The sequence below is a fragment of the Lissotriton vulgaris genome, chromosome 3_1 (assembly GCF_964263255.1).
Source record: "Lissotriton vulgaris chromosome 3_1, aLisVul1.2, whole genome shotgun sequence".
Classification (NCBI taxonomy): domain Eukaryota; kingdom Metazoa; phylum Chordata; class Amphibia; order Caudata; family Salamandridae; genus Lissotriton; species Lissotriton vulgaris.
In genome coordinates this window covers 1,832,651,440-1,832,669,967 of record NC_141689.1, presented here as the reverse complement: position 1 = coordinate 1,832,669,967, position 18,528 = coordinate 1,832,651,440, and positions in this window count along the sequence as shown.

Sequence of the window (18,528 nt, the reverse complement as noted above, 5' to 3'; positions counted from 1 at the left end):
GGGAATGCGTGGGCAAGTATAGCTTTCCGTTACATAAGGGCACCCCATGTTTCAAAGCTCGATTGGTATTCTGAGTCGCCCAAGTAGACCACTGTTGTGTGCTTTTCTGCTTTACCACTTGAGACACGAACTGTTCTATCGCATTCGCACACAACACTTTCTCTGCGGGTATGATGGCCTGTGCTTTTTGTATTGATGTTTCTTTTTCTGTCTGCCTTGACAGGGAGTCAGCCTTCTTATTGTCCGCCCCGGGACGGAACGTGACCACAAAGTCAAAACCCGCAAAAAACAACATCCATCTCATCTGTCTCTGTGATAGATGGCGAGCTGTTTTCATGTAGACCAGATTCCGGTGATCCGAATACACCGTGATGGAATGTCTCGCACCCCACAAATAATGCCTCCACTCCATGAAGGCCTTCTTTATGGCGAACAATTCCTTCTCCGCCACGGTATAATTGGCCTCAGCGGATGACAGCTTTTTCGATAGAAAAGCAACCGGGTGCAATTGTCCAGTGTGCTTGTCCCTTTGTGAGAGGATAGCTCCGACCGCGGCATCCGAGGCATCCGCCTCTACCACGAACGGAACATCCATTTGAGGATGTTTCAAAATGGGAGCCGTACAGAACGCTTCTTTCAATATATTGAAAGCCACGTCCGCCTCATTCGTCCACTCAAATGTCGTTCCCTTTCTCAGCAATCGAGTAATCGGAGCCGCCACTGCTGAGAACTGTGCAATGAATCTTCGGTAGTAGTTGGAAAACCCCAAGAAACACTGCACTTCCTTCACACTCTTGGGAGTTGGCCACTGCTGAACTGCCTCCACCTTACGATCTGCCATGCGGAAACCCAAGGGGCTCAAGATAACACCCAGAAACTCCACCTCCTCCACTCCGAACTCGCACTTGCTAAGCTTGCAATACAAGCTGTTGTCCAGTAATTTCTTCAGAACCAAAATGACGTGACTAGCATGTTGAGGAATAGACCTTGAATACACCAAGATGTCGTCGATGTATACGATGACAAACTGGTCTATGTAATCCTTCAACACGTCATTTAAAAAGTATTGAAACGCCGCAGGGGCATTGCAAAGCCCGAACGGCATTACTAAGTACTCGAATAGCCCGTATCGAGTCTTAAAGGCCGTTTTCCACTCATCCCCACTGCGGATCCTCACCAGATGGTACGCACCCCGGAGGTCCAACCGAGTGTAAATTGTGGCCTCCCTTACTTGGTCCAACAGTACGGGGATGAGTGGTAACGGATACCGGTTCTTAATGGTCTGTCTATTCAACAGGCGGTAATCAATACAGGTACGTAGATCCCCGTTAGCTTTGGCTATGAAAAACAGAGGTGAGGCCGCCGGGGATCGTGATGGCCGAATAAACCCCATGGCACAAAACTCCCTCAAATACTCCTGCAGGTGTTTGGTTTCAGGCTCTGAAAGTGCGTATACTCTACAGGAGGGTATCGCTGCTCCTTCCACCAGATCAATACGACAGTCGTATTCTCTGTGAGGCGGTAAGGACGCAGCCTTGGTTTCACTAAACACCTCACTATACTCTTCGTACTCGGCGGGGAGGCTAACATCTTTCTCAACCGCTGTCGCTACTTGATACCCTTGTGATAGAGCAAGGAGATGATGGACCTTTTCTCTCATGCAGGTTGTTTGGCATTCTGTCGACTGAAAGCTGATGGTTTTCCGTTTCCAATCCATAGTAGGATTGTGCAGACCTAACCAAGGCATACCTAGGATAACCTCATATTGAGGTGCTTCGATAATATTCAGGATAATGGTTTCTACATGCTCCATAGGATCTCCCGGGAGGTGCAGTTCTACTTCCTCAGTGTGTTCAATGATAGGGCCGGACTTCAGCGGCGTGCCATCTACTGCCAGCACTCTCTCTGGTTTCTGCATCGCCACTCTCACCAACCCCAAACGTGCTACCAACCCTTCGTCTATGAAGTTACCCGTGGCTCCCGAGTCTACCATACTATGTACTGGGTATAGAGTTCCTCGCACCCGCAACAACATAGATAGAACGATGTGCGCTTCCGTGGTTGTGGCGGAACCCCCCGCCAGCGATGGCAACCGCCACTCTTGCTCCTCAGGGTTTTCCTCCAACACCAAGGATGCACTCTCTGAATCCCCCTTTACCGCTGGAACAGCTTGGGTCCTTCCCATCGAATACGGACGGCCTTTCTTGGGTTTTACCATACAATCCTTAACGTAATGGCCCTTTTTTCCGCAATACATGCAGAGGCCCAAGGTACGGCGGCTCTCTCTTTCTGCTCTCGATAAAGGAGCCCTAACCGCCCCCAACTCCATAGGTTCGGCTCCACCACTCTTCTCTGGGGGTATCCCACCTTCAACTTTCTTCTGACCCCCAAGGGGTTGATACCCACGTCTCCGTTCACCCACACGGTCCGCTCGACGATGGTCAAGCCTCAGCGTCAGGTTAATAAGATCGGTACAAGTAACAGGTTGCGGATCGATTTGCGCCAGAACATCCTTCAACTCGTCGGAAAGACCATGATAATATAAGGCCTTTCTCTTCTCCTCTGGCCAAGCTGTTTCTGCTACCAGACGGTTGAAGGCTGTCATGTACGTGATTAAATCACTCCGCCCTTGTTTCAAATCCAGGATATCCGTGTCTGCACTTAGGGTCGTGGCTCTTCTATCGAATACCCTTTCGAATTCTCTCCGAAAAGCCCCCCAATCCGATAGGAGAGGGTCATCATTTTTCACTAACGGCCCTGCCCAATTCGCCGCATCACCTGTCAAATACGAGATAGCAAAGGCTACTCTTGACATATTAGTGGGGAACGACGCAGGGCGACATGCGAAATGTAGCGTGATTTGCGTCAAGAAATTTTGGACAGATGTAGGACTCCCCGAATATCTCTCGGGACTGGCCAACGGAATAGGCTGAGGGACGGTGACCTGAACCTGCTGCACACCTGCAGAAGCATTAAAGGGATTCCTGCCTTGTCTCTCTACCTGTTCCTTTAGAGCAGCTGCTTCTGCTCTTGAAGTGGCTAGTTCTTGTTGTACCAGCAACAAGGCCGCCATTACATCTTCCAAGGTAGCCATCACTACTCGATCAAGAGGAGGTTATTTCGTGGGCACGTAATTCTGTCACGGTCCAACGACTCCTCTGGATCGATTGATGCTATTTGGGTTCCACCTCCAGCTTCCTCCGTGCTCCGGAAAGAATATCTGACAGAGCACGATAGTAAGCAGGCGAGGGATAACTGGTCCGGGACTGGAAACGAGGGTAGATGCGGTCTCTGTAAGGATACAAAGAACACACAGTAAGACGAGAGTCCTATGCTTCCTATTTCCTATGAACTCTCCTCTCCTCTCGCTTCTTTCCTACCTGATACGTCTCAGGACCTCTCTCTTCTACCTGTGAGATATTGTCTCTCCACAAATACGCTTTCTGCAAAACACAAAAACACGCACACAGGTTATATACACTTCTCCCCCCGCTACGCTGAATACAAAGCTTGATGTGGTGTCCTATACCTACTTGTTAGTTCCCAGTCCCTTGCTTTAAAAGGTTCTACTCAGGCTTAAAGGTTATGGATACCAATGCCACAATTCCCACGGAAACCAAGAGAGGAAAATGTTCGATGGTTCTGGTTTGATACTGAGTACACTCTTCACCAGAAAATACGGATAGTATGTTCTGCCTACACCCTAGCATGTTGACATCTCTTACCAGTACTGGATCCGAAGAAATGTTCCTCCGAAACCTACCATTACCTCTTGTCAATTAGAGAGGGTGCAATCCTGCGTCTCTCACGGTAACGGATTCAAACGGGTTCCAGAACCGATCAACCTCTGGTCAAATAGAGAGGGTGCAAATCCCGCGTCTCTCTCAAGAACCACAAACTCCCAACACCAGTGAACAAAATAATAAACCCAAAGCAGTGTCGCACTCGGGAGGGTGAAATCCAACGTCTCCCCGAATGCACAAAAGAAACGTGTCCAAACAAAAGTTCCCGAATATCGCGAGAGGGTGCAATCCTGCGTCTCTCGGTTCGGGTAAATCCAAAGTCCCAGAATAGGTAACCCCGCAGCCGCGGGTTACGGTAACACACTATGGAGCACTAGTAATCCAGAATAATCCCTGAAGCTCTCAACTCTGATCTCCGAAAAGACAAAATTACGTGCACCGCACTCCGGTTCTCACGGGTTTTTATGTTCTCATCCCGACTCGGTGCTCGCTGAGCTTTCTGGGAATTGTAGTTCCACTATCACTGGGTAGGCACAGGTCGGATCCTGACAAAGATATGGTACACTTAAAGAACAAAAAGAGTAATAAATATTGCTTTGGACAAGAGTGCAACATATAGATATTTATGAAACAACATATGAATACAATAATAACACAATTAAAAACAGTATTTAAGAGTTAGACTCATTTTTTGTCAAAGGAAGGGTTAGGCCCGTGTGGATAAAAAATGAGGGAGCAGAAGAGTGCTTAAAGAGCGGTGTAAGGGGGGAAGAAGAAGGTGAGGATAGTTAAGGTAGGGGGTGAGTAGGTGAGGTAAAGCACAGGAGACGTGAAACATATCAATCCCTAAGAGATGTGATATGTCAGCAGTGTGGGAGGGATTAAATGAGTCAAGTGTGTTGCTAGTGGTTTGTAATAATCCGTGCTGTTCGAGGGTAGTCATGGTTTTTAGGGTAGGAATGTCCTTAATGGATAGACCTGTGTCCCCCGCCTCTGTGGTTCTGGTGGTGATCTCTATTTGATTCTTTTTGGCAGCATGTTTTTACTTAGATTCGACTTTCTTTCAAATTAATTCAGGTCTACCAGTGCTTGAGCATAATCAAAGCCTATTTCTGGGCGAAAAGACAAACCTAAATCAAGTACACTTATTTCATCATTGGTGAGAACCTTTTCAGTAAGATTCATTACCGTAAGTTTGGGTGCAGTGTTTTCCATTATGGTTTCTTTGTCTTCTGGCCTTTTGTTCCCATACAAGTTGTTCTTATATTTTCTGTGCCTGATGTTCCGTTTGTAGTTTTTCCTGTGTTTTCTTGCTTTTATATCGCAGCCTCCCTCGATTGGACTGTTCTTTCGCCTTCTGGAGGAGGCGTAGCTCCTTGGAAAAAGACTGCTGTTCAGTGCTGTTTGAGGCATTGCTGCCTATTAACTCCATATCAGAGCTGAGGTTGGTTACCGATCCCTCTATGATTGTTTCGAGGAGGCTCAATGTTTGATCCTTCATGAATTCGGAACTCATTTTGTCATATTTCTTGGAAAAGGTCAAAATACGTCCTGACGCATAGTCTCTTTCATCACGCAGGAACTTGTGCTGTTTCCTGGCTATAATGTCTTTCTCAAAGGCTTTCTTTCTCTCATCCACTGCCTCGATTACACTCTCAGTCTCTTTTTGATCAGCTTCCTTTAGATCCAGGATCTGCACCAGTACACTTTTGTGCTTGTCCCAGGTGTTTGTTATTAATATTTCCAGCTTTTCCATGATTCTCCTGAAGCACGCTGTTGTGTTGTCAACCCAGTCCTGGGTATAGAGAGTTGCGGAGTAATAAAGATCCTGAGCCCACGAGGAATGCTATTGACCACTAAGTAGTTTTGAAGATATAGGGAATGGGACAGATGTTCCAGTCTCAGACATTCAGTCTAGGTTTGAAACCTCTGAACATAATCAGACGGTCATATAAGAAAAATGTGGGATCCTCGAACAAAAGTTGACGGGATCGCTTTCCGCACAGCAGCACTGGAGGAGGATGCGAAGGTGCTGGGTGAGGCCACTGAAGGAAATTCAAATGAAATAGAGGACCTTAGAGAAGAGAATAAGACCCTACAAGAGGATCTAGAAAGACTGGAACTCCATGCTAGATGAAACAATGTTGTATTTTGGGGGTTTATGAATACGAGCAAGGTCCAGGCATTAAAGGCTTCCTATGTAAACTATTTGTAGATCTGTTTTTAGATAGGAAGGATATTGATTGGGGAAAAGAACTTCAAAGGGTTCACAGAGACCCTTACAGACTTCACCCAGGGAGAAAGGCCCCAAGAAGAATCTTAGTAAACTTCTTAACCTTTTCAATGAAGGAGCAGGTGTTGGGGCAAGCGTTGAAGGAACGAGAGTTAAAATATGGGGTTGTCACCGATAAATACGCTCTGACTTGGGTAAAAGGACATCTCAGAGGCAGTGGGAGCTTGGCTCAAAAATGAATGAGCTACGCTACAGGGGGGGGGGGCAAGTCCAAATGAAATTTCCTGCCATGCCAAAAATAATGTGGCAAAAAAAAATCACTTTATTAGGGACCCCTTGACGGCTTGTTACATTACATTACATTATTTCTTTATTTCGGCAATTTGCCATAAAAGATTGCACAAATACATACATAAAGATAAAAAAGAGAACATGCCAGTTTTACTAATGTACAATCATTTAAAAATTTGACGCAGTGGATAAGATAAATCTACAACACATGCCTGCATGGTTGGATATGCTACCGTTGGATCGTGCAAGTAAGTGGTAATGCATTTTTAGTTACAGTTTCAAACCTATTTTGCTCCTGGCAAAATAAACAGAATGAAGGAATCTGCTGACACTAAAAACAATGATCTGAGAAGTATCAGACTTAATTATTCTATATGCCAGATTACATGACCTAATTCCCAAAATGTTACACAAGGGTTTGATCCATTTTTTCCTGGCTTTGGAATATGCTTGACAAAAAAAACAATATGTGAACCTCATCCTCCTTGTAATTTCCTTCACACATTAAGCAATATCCACTAGCTACATGGGTTTTGTCTTTATTTTTCCTAGACCAATATTCCTTAATATAGTTGGTCATAAGGTTTCCATACCTAAACTTCAAAAATAGGGTCTTTGCTAGGGGGGGCTCAACTTCGTTGAGGAAGACCTCAAAAAGGGGTTTGTCCTTAAAAGTTAAAAAGTTATTCACTAGAGTCCCACATCTGTTCCCATTGACTAATTGATTATTTACGAAGGACCAAAAGACATTTTTCACCATTATTTTTGTGTTATGTGGTAGCCTTTCGGGATACTCCCATAACTGTGGGAGGCCTAAGATAGAAAACCATGTTTTAATATGTTTCAGCCAAGAAATAGAGTTCAGTGAGTCTAAGCCCATTATTTCTTGTAACCCTTTCCTATAATCATCCAATTCTGATGTCTGCCACAATCTTACCGAGAACATTAAAGGCCTCAGAGTGGTGTAATGATCTGTCCTCTTAATAATTCAGATCCAATTGAAGAGGCACTAAAGGGGTACTTGTAGGAACACTTACAGTGCTTCGCATAAATTTGTTATCCATGGTGGAAAAGGTATCCTTCGCCGATGGCCCCCAGATCTCAGCCCCATAAAGAGCTGCAGGTTGAACTTTGAATTTAAAGAGTTCCATAACAGGTGTCACTGCCTTACTTGTACTTGTGTTAAGCTAACTAATAATTGGTGTAATGTTTTGGGCACAAATCACCTTACTTTTCTGAATTTGGGGTTTCCAAGTAAATTTCGAGTCTATCTCAACCCCGAAATAAGAGAAGTGGTCAACTAATACCAGATCCTGACCATCCAAAGTTAAGCACCCTTTATCTGGCCTACTTGGATTTAGGGCCATGCACTTTGCTTTATTTACATTAATTTCCAGCCCTTTCTTGTCGCAATATTCACTGAAGGAGTTAAGTAGCGCCTGGAGACCTTTCTTAGTTTGCGAAATCAAGATGGTATCGTCCGCGAAAAGTAACGCAGGCACCCTTTCTCCATTAAGTCGGGGCGAATCATTAGTGCAGCCCTCCAGATGAGCAGGGATGTCATTCACAAAAAGTGAAAATAAGGTTGGAGCCAGGACGCATCCTTGACGAACGCCTCGCTCTATTGGTATATTTTGGGTCAGTTTGCCATTAGGACCCCATCTCACTTTAGCGAAATTCCTGGCGTGCAGCTCAATTATTTGAGCCAGAAGGCATCCTGGCATCCCAGCCTCGTCAAGGGACCTCTAAAGGAGATCCCGTGGCACTAAGTCAAATGCCGCTCTCAAATCTACGAAAGCGACATATAAATGTTCTTTCTGATTAAAACATATTTCCAGTAAAGGCAGCAAAACCTAAAAACCTGGTCGATGGTACTGACCTTACTCCTGAACCCAGCTTGCAATTTTGTAAGTACCCTTTTATCCTCTAGCCAATGATTTATTCGGGTTAGTATGTGCCTTGAATATCATTTCTGCAGGATGTCCATTAGGCTAATCGGTCTATAATTAGAGGGTTCAGACCGATTGCCCTTTTTGAAAACTAAAACAATCTCGGCACCCCGCCAGCTGTCTGGGAAGTTGCAATTACTGGATAAAACATTAAATAAGTAGTTTACATAGGGTGCCCAGACCTTTATGTCATGTTTATACAAGTCCCCGGGTATTTTATCAAGAGCTTGGGCTTTGCCATTTTTCAATGCACTAATTGCAATTTCTGTTTCATCAATAGAGAAGTCTATGTACTCAATCTGGGGAGGGGCCCATGATGCTAACTTACTACACTTATCTATACCACTATAAAATTTTTGATATAGAGTCGTGAAGTGATTCACCCATGTGGATTCATCGAGATATACATCTTTCACTGTTCTACCTACCTGGCTCCCGTTGGCGACTAGCCTCCAGTACCCTACAGTGTCCTTCGCTTTGGCGGCAACCAACAGTTCTGCCCAGCTCGCCTCCTCCCATGCCTTCTTTGAGGTCATCTGAATGTGCTTGTACGCCTTCCTTGCTAGTTTAACATCATTTTGACTTTTGTTTTTTATGGCAATCATAAGCTCCCCCTTGGCTAGCCTACAGGACTTGTCGTACCATGCTTTGCCATGAGACAAGTTCCTTACATTTTGCTGCCTCTTCTTTGGCCTTTTTGTTAATAATGTTTTAAATGTCATAAAAAACTCCTTGTGCAATACCATAAATTGATCTGTGGTGGTATCATGCCCTAACAGGGGTGCAAAGGTCGACTCAAACAGTGAGTATATTGCCAAGAGAGTGTCACCGTGTTCTAGCACGTAAGGCCACTTTAAGGCTCGTCTATTGTTTCTGACCAATGTGTCATCGCGTGGGACAGTATTATGTGCCTCTAGAGAAAATGCATCACTAGATTTCTTAAGCAGAAGTGCGTCTAAAGTTAATTTCATGGGGTAGTGGTCACTCTCTGATCTATCCTTCACCTCAAAGTCAACCATATACTGCCAGATGGATAGTGAGACAACTACAAAGTCTAGGTTGCTTTTAGTGGCAGATCTTGAAAAGGTAGGCTTTTTTTAAAACATCTGAGGGAAGGCGGCCATTACATGCCCTAAGAACGTGGTCAGCCATCAACTTCACTATTTGTACTGCCAAGGTGGAACATTTCACAAACTTAGTGTTGTCCAACCGAGGGATGTTATTTACAGAATCTTCATCCTCGAAGACATCAATAAGTCCTGGGACAGGTTCGAAATTGCAGTTTAAATCACCACCTATTATAACTGCTTCTTTACCAACCACCCTCCCCATGAATGAGTCTAATTTAGCTAGGATAGCCGATTCCTTGGTGTGGGGTAATGGCCTAATATAGACATTAATTAAATAACACAGTCTCCCATCCACAGTTTTAATTTTAAGGGCCAAAATGTCTGGCGAGCTAGTATCCATAACTTCTATCCTAATCTTCAGGGTTACCTTAACCCAGATAAATAGGCCCCCAGAGGGCCTACCCCTAACTGAAGTAACTGCTCCAATGCCATATGATTACTAAACAACCCTTTGTGGTGTACCAATTGCCCATGATTCCTGTAATAGACAGAGGTCACTAGAGTCAAGATACTCCGCCCAGTCGGGATCCCTTAAATTCTTAGTTACTCCCGCTATGTTCCATGAGATTAACCTCAATGGCGAGTTGCTACTGCTAGTAGAAAGTCCTACATTTGAAATAACTACATCCAGTGGTGGTGGCACCGGAAGAGTCAACACGTCTTGGGACAGTCTACATGCTTCATACTCCTCCCTTTGTAGGGTATGTCCCCTCACTCCCTTTTCAGTTGGTACTACCAGGCATCTCTCATCTTGTGGGAACTTAGGGACTGCATCAGAACCTAAACAGTGGGCAGCTCCCTCCCCCGTAGTCATTCCTATACTTTCTTCTGGGTTACTTTCTTCTGGGTTACATGCAGTCATCATAGGCACAGTGCAGGATGTAGAGGGTATACCATTGGAACTAATTGTGCAGCCTATCTTTGGGGTGAGTCAGCCTACTCCTTCCAGACAACTGAACCTGTTGTAAGTTGGGGCCCCATTCCACCAACTGTGGTTACCCTGCCTGCCAATTTCTGTCCCTCCCCGAACATAGTGTCTAGCCATTGACCAGTTCCCTTCGTAATTGGAACGCGTCTGCGGGGGGTAGAAAAAAGTGAGTGGTCTAGCTTCAATAGATGAGTTCCCACCATAGGTGTTCCATGAGCATATGTGGTGTACCGTGTTTGGCTCTTCAAATGAAACAACAACACAGTCACCTGGGATGGATTTGTATGAGGGGCCTATCCATGGCACCCTTCGCACCATTAAGATTTTGCTTTTAATATGGTTAGGTAAGGGCCTGTTTTGATTCAACCAATGTGATACTTTATTCTTCAGTGACCAAAAGGTTTCCTGATAGTGATTGCCTATTTCCGGTTCCCCTGTTAACACTACTACATATGGTCTAGCATTTGGTGGAAGGTCTATAAAACCCCCGATGTTTCTCTGTTGTTTGGATCCCCTGTTGATTAGATTGATGGGCCTTAGTTTCTTTGACCCTCAGGACTGCGGTATCTTTATGGGCTGGTACAGGTTGTGCTAAGATACATTTACTTTTGGGTTGCTAACATTGGTTACATGAACCTCAGATCGGGGTTTGGTTGTGTGGGTTGCTAGCGGTAATGCTGGAGAAATAGCAGTAGGTGCTGTTAAAGTTTTGCAGCATCAGTTGAACCATTTGATTTACTTCCCACTTACTAAGGCTTGATAAGGTTATAATGCTCTTTTCCACCTCAATCAACTGGTTTTCTTTACGTGATAATCTGACTTCCAGAGGGGTTAGGAGTTTTTTTAGCGTTTCCCATACAGTTTTTAGGAATTCCTCATTTCTTCCCTCCACCTCTCAGACAGTCACCCTGCCATTCTCGGCTCCTATTAGGGGATCTTGTTCCCCATCTACTACATCCAGATTAACCTCATCAATATGCGAACAATTTTTTACAACATTGGGGGACGTCTGATGGAACATACCACTCCCACCCCCTACATTAGACTTCCCACCATTAAAATACTGGGCCTTTGCCACTTTAGCCTTTTTCCTAGCATAGGCAGATATAGTGTTACGTTTCCTTTTTTGGTTTACACCCTCTTTGCATTCACACAAATTACTCACACACGCCCCATTTCCCTTGGGAATTGTCTCTGTGGATACCCCCAGTACCGGATCCACCACATCCAAAGATAAACTCTGGTTAGTGGGTGGATGGAGTAACCCTGGACTAGGGGATGACACGACGGGGGTTATATCTGAGGTGTAGTGCACATCCGCCAATGTTATAATTGGTACAGGACCAATCAAGCGCTCAGGGGTTTTCACAGATGCTATGTGACCTAAAGATTATTTCTTGGCCATTGCAGGATCCTGGGACAATCTTCTTGCTGCTTCTAAATCCATAGATACTCTCTGTTGCATTTTGTTAATTTCTATGTCTAGGGCAGTATTGGTCCTGGTTATAAAGTTGTCAAGGGTCCCGGTTAACTGTTTCCCCCCTTTCGCAGCCCTGCTTCTACTTTCTCGGATAGACATAATTCCTAGATTCTAGAAAAAAGAAATGGGGAGGGTCAGAGGGGGAGAGTTTAACGACCACGGTAGATCGAACCCCCTTAGTCAACTGAAGAAACAAATAAGAGTTACCTGGTCAGATCACTTGCCTACGTGTTGTGTCATGCCCAAAAGACCACTACACCAGCATGTCCTCACAGTGATAATACTGGGTTAGAAAAATTCCCATCAGCCCACAGTTATTGGCGGAATATCGTCATGTGGGATGTGAACCATGAACCACAATTTCTCCCAATGCACCTAGTAATGATGCGGAGATAGGTTCTGGAAGATGTTATTCTGAACCACAGTATTTCAGAGGTAGGACCGATGGAGTGCAGTGCTCGTGCAAAAAGGAAGCAAAAAGTGAATAAAATTGGCTCCTAAGACAAAAAATATGTTTATTCAATATTGTCCAGGGTCAAGAATAAAACCAGCGCCTCATAGTCTTAACAAATAACTATGTCATGGCGTAGTGCGTGTAGGTCGACATGTTTCAGCTGAGAGGACAACTAGTCCAAGCTTTCTTCAGGACCACTAGATATTACGCATCTGCACTAAGTGAAAAAATGATAATGTGTGTTAACATATTGGATTAATCCTACCAGATCTTTGAGCCCAAAGTATTCCCTGGTGTTTATCCAACTGATCGTGATTTTCCCAACAATCTGTGGGAGAACACCTCACCTCACCCGGCACCCACTCGGGAAGAAGGAGGCCCCGCTCTGTCCGTCGGTACCTCAATGGCCGGCGTCCCTTACAAAGAGTTATGGCACAGAACAATAATACAGAACAATAATACAGGAAACTAAGAGAGGTGGCCGGGCCGGTCTTACACGTCTCTAACGGGCTACAACGGGCCCGCCCTTTGCCCGGTCTTCGCCCGGCCGCTCCCGCGCTCTCCCGCGCAGCGGCCAACTTGAGCTGATATATACACGCTGGGGGCGGGGCAAGCAGGGAGAGCGGTCCAGGTGGTGCCGGTCAGCTGAGCAGGGACTCCTGGGAATTGGAGTCCCAGCAGCGCCACTCACAGCCCTGCCTTTAGCCCACACACACCCCCAGCAAACCTCGATGTCAGGAGCAAGTCCGTGGGTGCAAGGTCCTCCCCGGCGAAGCGGGACCCGCGCAGCGGGTCCGGCAAGCTGTGGCGTTGATCCTGGAAAAGGAATATCAAGCGTCCTCACTGGCAAGTTTAGTGGTCTAGAGATTCCCGCTAAGGACTAGAGCGGGTTGGTTTTCAATGCTTCAGGTGCGCTGGGGGCAGGGCAAGCAGGGAGAGCGGTCCAGGTGGTGCCGGTCAGCTGAGCAGGGACTCCTGGGAATTGGAGTCCCTGTAGCGCCACTCGCAGTCCTGCCTTTAGCCCACACACCCCCCCAGCAAACCTCGATGTCACAAGCAAGTCCGTGGGTGCAAGGTCCTCCCTGGCGAAGCGAGACCCGCGCAGCGGGTCCGGCAAGCTGTGGGGTTGATCCTGGAAAAGGATTATCAAGCATACTTACTGGCAAGGTTAGTGGTCTAGAGATTCCCCAGCTTGTTAAAACAGATGAGAAGCACAAAATAGGGATATCATATGTATATAGATGTATATAGAGAGCCCACATTGTCAAATAGTACGACACAGTGCACGTAAGAGTTACACAATGGGTACTTAGCCTATAAGAACATATAATACACACAATTTTTTATTTCTTTTCTTATTTCTTTACCACTGTTTCTCTCTCTTTTGCACGGCGAGACCTCAAAGGCTTTTTTTCCTAAAAGATAGGGTGGGGGTTCCCCAGGGGGAATTGGTGGGTGGTTCCTGGGTGTATGGGAGCATTTGGGAGAAAGATACAAATATTGTCCTCCTTCTGCTATTGGATTGGTGTTCCATATCATCTTATGTGGATCTGTTTACGCAGGGTTGCTCAACATAAGATTGATTTAGAAGGGACTGGTAGGGTTCTAAGGATAGTCAATGAAAAAAGGGGCCCCCTGAAGTTAATATTATGTGGCAGACAGGCAGGGGAAAGTTCAGATACTTCAAAGCACAAAAAGATGCCTGCCCCCTTTGTTTAGTATAGCGGCTCAATTAGAGTCCTGAATTTACGAAGTGCAGAGATGAGCTCACTGGTACCAGAAACAAGACCACATATTTAGGAAAATATAAACATTCTTTTATTTCTTTTACATTCGATTTTTAATATACCATTGCATATCAGAGAAAACAGAACTAAGCGGTGATTTAGCACAATAGATAATCAGATACACGCCCCACACACACCAACATACCTACAATCAAACTATGCAACAAACACACTCATTTAGAAATACCCATACATATCAAGCATACCCAAACATCCTTCATTTGTTTCAAACTCGTCATCCTTCCAGGGTCAGATGTAGCACTCAAATCCTGTCCAAAGTAAGTCTCCCCCTAACAGGATGGGAGACCAGATGATAAAACAGTAACAGGACGGACAATAAAATGCCAAAGCTCGTTTCGGTGCCGGGCCAGGGCTGGGGGTCGCGTAACTAGTTAGCATGGCCGTTCTAAGTTGGTGGAGCAATTTGTCTGGTTAATTCTGATAACGAACGAGATTCCTCCATGCTAACTAGTTAGGGGGAGATTTACTTTGGACAGGATTTGAGTGCTTTTAAAAATAAATACAAATAGGAAACACATTGTTTTCAGTCTGCATTTATCTGTAAAAATTATTAAAAACTGAAAACTGGGAGCCCTGATTATCATTTATACCTGTAGAGGCAGAGTGGTTTTCTCTCCTCAGTGGTTTTTAGCATTACAGTCCATCCACAGAGTGAAAGCCTCTTTGCCATCACCCTAAAAGATACCCAGTAGTCTTCCTTCACTGAGAATCCCAAGGACCATCACTTGAGGCCTGTCAAAAAGACACTGTAACTCTGCTGAACTACTTCCAGGAGAGAGGACACAAAGCCTCATGGTCAAAGTGCCAGTGCTGCCAAAAATATGTGACTTACCAGGGTTATGTGATGTCCCAAGGTACACACTGCCTGTCACCTGACAGAATAAAATTGATTTAGGGCATGCTGCCCCTGTCCACCAAGAAAGTAATGATGCCTTTGCTGGGGATGAAGAACTATTGCCCCAGGTGGTTACCTGTATGTAGTTGATACCATCTTGAGACACTGTACACTAAAAGATGCACAGACAACATTCTATGGACTAATTAACTGAAATTGAAAGAGACATTGTGTACTACACCAACCTGACTACAAACTTCTCTTACATCTTTATGTTTCAGAGCAAAATGGCATTGCAAATGACAGGGGGTTGCAAATGGTATGCTGACACAGTTGAATAAATTCCTTTGAAATACTACAGTGACTGGGTGTCAGCAGCTGTGATGATAGAAAGTGCGGCTCCCATTGTATTAGACTTGTGTTGTCTAGGTGCCACATTTGGTACAGTTGTCGGAATCCAGAATGACACAAGATTTTCTTGCACACAGGTTATGATGGCACCTTGTTGTCTAACTGTAATATCATAACAACATGCCCACCTGTTAATTTGGCAACAGTATTACCCGAAATTGGTTATTCTGATGAGACCCCTAAGCATGCTGGTATTGAGATTATAGAAACTGGCACCACAACAAGATCACACACTAGTAGAAACGGCTTAGTATATAAGAGATGTACACTGTTGGTTTCTCCTGCAGACTGATAGACACTAATTACAGAGCAGGGTATGCAGAGCAAAAGCATACACCCAATAAGATAAACTGTATGCTGTAACAAGAACATGCATCCTATCTGGGTGGAACATTGGTGTCAAGGTCTGAAGTGAAACTCTTACCACCAAGTCTTGCATAGAAACAGAGTCACTAATTTCCCGACTCCCTCCGAAGGATGCCCTAGAGTCCATTATAAAACTTGACCCTTAGGAACCCTTCAGGGGGAAGGGGGAGTGGACAAAAATAAGAAAACAACAGAAGAGACCGCTCTGGAACTGTTCTTGCTGCCTCTCTTGCTTAGTCCGTCCCGCAGACATAAACTTCGGAGAAACCTTAAATTATATTAAAGAAACAACATTAACATATTTCCTGACCTACACTACTCTCTATTTATTTATCTTATCTATTCATACCTTATATTCCAGATAACTTGCTTCTCTTCTTTTTCTTGTTATTTGCTCTCTCTCTCTAGTCTTTATCACTTCTTAATGATGACAGCTGTTAAACAAGATAATATTTACTTCAGTGTTTCTATTGGATTGCCTTTTCAAAAGTAATCTTATTATTTTGTCTCTTACATTTTAGTTAACTTAGTAGACTTTTAAACAACCGATATTCTTCTTAATTTGAACTGAAGAAGATTATCTTGAACCTAATCCTATTACTTGGATTTATGTTTGCCTAACTAATTATCCTAAATACCTAATTTAATCTATACTAATTATGCGAGCTAACTATCTGATCTAAATACCTAGATATTCCTAACTTATGTATAATATCTCTATCCTGACTTATATCCTTTTTCTTTCTTTTCTTAGGGTGTCCAAGAATTCGCTATTCTCTGGTAAGTATTCTTCTTCGAAAGTCACTTCTTTCTCAATCTTACGTAGAAATTCAATTGTCAAAGCCAGATAATTGGAATGTGATTCAAATAACTTATCTTGAATTGTTTTCTTTCCTCATGAGCTGCTGCCGGAGGAGGCCTCAAGTTTAAGACGCTGCTTGAAAAGGAAACTCTGCTCGACAGGTAGCGTTTAGTTTTTTCAAGGAATTTCCCTACATTGCACTCTCTCTATGTGCGTGAAGAAAGAGCATGTCAAATACCGCTTTTCACTGGAACAAGGAATAAGTCTCGGAACTCTGGAAACGTTCGTCCGACTCCGGTCGCTTCTTTAGTGAAGCGCGCATTAGATTGTGTTTATGCGCTTCACCGTAACTGGGGTGGTGAGGAGTGCAAAAAAACAATGTATTTAGGCCCAGATCTCTGTACTGGGGTGAATGTATGACATTGTTCTGCATTCTGTCCGTCAACTGTGGTTTTTGCATTTGTCACCCCGAGTGGGATGGGTATGCTCAGACGTGAGTCCCATGCTCTCCACACCACTGGATTCAAGCAAACCAGGGTGAAGACAGCTGGAATGCCAGAAACCGGTCCTCAGAAGCTTGTTTCCGGTCCAGGGAAGGCATGGCTTAGCAGTTCGGGCTGGACTGTTCCCATGAGGCACAGGTCAGACTGATTTGCATATAGCCATGTCTGCACTGGGGTGGTGTGGAGTGCAAAAAAACGATGGATTTAGGCCCAGATCTCTGTACTGGGGTGAATGTTTGACATTGTTCTGCATTCTGTCCATCAACTGTGGTTTTTGCATTTGTCACCGTAACTCAGGCACCCGTGGAAAACATGTCAACTAGACCGTCACCTCATCATCATGATCGGCGGCCATCTTGGAATTATGCTGACGATTCAGATCCCTCCAAGCATTGTTCTGGGCACTATTTCTTTTGCTAAAACAGCGCGGTTTGGATTCGAAGGTTGATGTAGCAGTAACTGTCTGATTAGGAGTTCTGAAAATTGGTAAAAATTACACTTATCACAGTATGCCTTTGGAGTTACCCATACTTTTGGCAAGCTGTGGCAGTATCCTGATTACATAACAGCATAGCAATAATAAAAAGTGAAGCCCACACAGGAGCTAATACTAAGATAGCTGGAGGTATTGCCATAGCTAACACTGCAGCAAAAGAGAGCATGTTACAGCCAGTACACATGGTGCCTTTCATAAATAAAAGCATGCCACAAATGCTGCTTCTCCTTTAGAGACAATTGTTGCAAGCTAATGTGTAGGAAGCACAATGTCCTGCAACACCAGATGAAGAGACAGTGTTGATTGATGCTAGATTTGAGACAAATGAGGAGAGGATTGTGGGTCCAACAGGATTATAGGCCTCTAGTCACATGTAGTGTGTTTCTTTCCCTTAAAAGACTTGAGCAGGGACCCTCTGATTTTGCACAAGGGGGGATGAATGCCTCAATGCATTTTTTATACCCTATGAATGATTTGAAATATTGCTAGTGTGTATGAATTAGTTTTCAAAATAGGTGGAAAAGTTTCCAACAAGAAAGAATGAAGAAGCAAATGTTGTGCAATGCTTCATGAAAGCCATCTCTCCTAGGTTTGGGGTTCATATAGGCATAAATAGCGATAGAGGGGATGACTTTCAAGGTTCAGTCATGCAATAGATGGCGTGTATATGAGTAAGGTATAAACTACATGTCCCATACCGCCCACACCCCCCAAAGTTCAGGCCAGGGGGAAACAATTCTACACACCATAAGGGTCGAAGCTATCTAAAGCAACTCAGAAGACATAGTCATGGTGAGAAAAATTAAAGATGTTTCTCTTGCTATTAGGTGGACTGGACAAAAGATGGTTCAAGGACGTCTTCAACGGATTAATGGAAAAAGATGCAGAGCTGGGGGGCGTGGCCAAGATGGCAGCTTGAGCGGACGTGTCCTGCGGTGGCTCTCGTCCCGAACCCCCGAAACCGCGAATAAATCACTTCTTGGCCCCCTGTGAGCAGCAACTTTGGTCGGAGACCCGTGGGGTACCTGGCCAGACCCGGCCGGGCCCGCCCTTGCCTGTTCCTAGGGCGGTTTTAAAGATAGCCTGGTGAATGGCTCCC